The 1,925-nt window shown below is 31.0% G+C and overlaps 1 protein-coding gene across 5 annotated transcripts in view; it reads left to right on the plus strand.

Moving 5' to 3' along the window:
- Positions 1-1,925, plus strand: part of LOC106466472 (protein Red-like) — a 68,495-nt gene that overhangs the window by 58,462 nt on the left and 8,108 nt on the right. The window lies entirely within an intron of this gene.

Here is a 1,925-nt window from a genome sequence, read left to right on the forward strand (position 1 = left end):
GGATTAAAAATACTTTTATGCATCAGAAAATTTTCAAATTGCACAAGCAAAATCTTTATAATGTCCAGATAGTTATCAAACATTTCTTAAAACTTTATTTTATCTGTTATTTTCAGTAACAAATCTCTGTATGGGTTTGGTAGATTTGACTGATCTCGTAATCACATTAAAAAATTAGGAAATAGATATAAATTATGCCTTTTTCGTTCTAGAATGACAACAGATTATAACACGAAAACATAAATGTTTCAACTAAATAGCTTAAACCTCATAATATTACACATTTATATATACATTCATTTTTTTTATTATACTGACCTTTCAGCCATGCTTGGCAAACAAATACAGAAGTTACAATGATACGGTGCACAGGCTTTTATGTTACCATATCCAATAATATAAAACTGACCTTTAGTCTTTACAAAGTGATCTGTCTTGGCTGTGTTTTAGCAGACTAGTATTTTGTAAAATACAGTCACATTTCAATTATTATACATTATATATGTATATAGATTATTGCTATTTAGAAATCTGTTCTTAAACTTATCTTTCTTAATACATAGAACAGTAAATAAAGAAGTAAAGCAAACAATTATCTCTTTAGTTACGAACTCTATACTCGGATGTTGCTTGACGTAGGTTGCTAAGCCTTTTAAAATTTTGCACGTGTAGGACAAGAAACAAAATAATTTTCTTAGGTTTTTATATATACAGTTGAATTAACAAAAAATCATAAATTACTATATCAATACCATAGGATTCCACTATAATTTATCAAGCTTTGTAACTAAGCTGTAATTCAGTCTAAAGAAAGAGATGGCTTCCAAACACGTTAAAATGGCTGTTAAAGCTGCTAGTGGTACATTGAGATTTTGATTGGTTATTCATGTCATATATAGAAGTTAGTGTATATATGGAAAGAGGTGGGCAGGGTGCCACTGTGTTTATTACAGGAGCAATATCTTAGCAAATTGAAAATATAAGACTTATTTTATATTCTAACTTGTAAATATTGGTAATTTGAGTTCCTAATTCATATGAAACTATGAAATTAGTATTTTGACATCACAAACATCTAATTTGAACCAGTGCTGCATTTAATATACCACTTGACACACAAAAATCGATGTTTAAGTGTTTTTTAATATTTACTTTTAAATTAAGAAACTGAGTAATGTATGATACTAAAATTTGAATTATAATCTACAGTTTGATACCAAACTTATTGAAATAAATTTATGAAATAGTATTAGGTCGACAATAAATTAGTGTTCCTTTTTTTAGATGAAAAAAACTGGAACAACTTGTATACCAAAACAAAATATTTATTAAATGAAATAGTCTCCATTCTTATCGATGATGCCTTTCCATCTTACAATCAGGTTGTTAATGCCCTGATTAAAGAAATCACTTGGCTTTGAAGCAAAAAATACCTTTAACACCTTCCACATTTGCATACATTTTCCTGTTAAGATGGTGTTGCAGTGAACGAAAAAGATGGTAATCTGATGGTGCCATATCTGGAGAATATAGTGAGTGGGGAGAACTTTCCAACCCGAACTCCAAAATCGTGTGTTGCATCAAACGTGCTACATGTGGATGTGCATTGTCATGGAGAAGAACACCTTTCCGATTGACGAGTGAAGGGTGTTTCTGATGAAAGGCTTGATTTAAACGTTCCAGTTGGAGACTATAGATCTCTGCATTGAGAGTTCACTGTGGATTGAGAAGGTCGAAATAAATTACTTCTTTGATGTCCCACCAAAATGCAAAGCATCACTTTCTGCAGATGGAGTCCAGGTTTTGGGATCAAAAGTGGTTTTTGTCTAGGACTGAGCCATTTTTTTTGCGTTTAATATTCACAAAGAGAATCCATTTTTCATCACCGGTGACAATTCTGTCCAAAAATGGTTCACTGGCATTAA

The sequence above is a fragment of the Limulus polyphemus genome, unplaced genomic scaffold (genome assembly GCF_000517525.1).
Source record: "Limulus polyphemus unplaced genomic scaffold, Limulus_polyphemus-2.1.2 Scaffold2270, whole genome shotgun sequence".
Classification (NCBI taxonomy): Eukaryota; Metazoa; Arthropoda; class Merostomata; order Xiphosura; family Limulidae; genus Limulus; species Limulus polyphemus.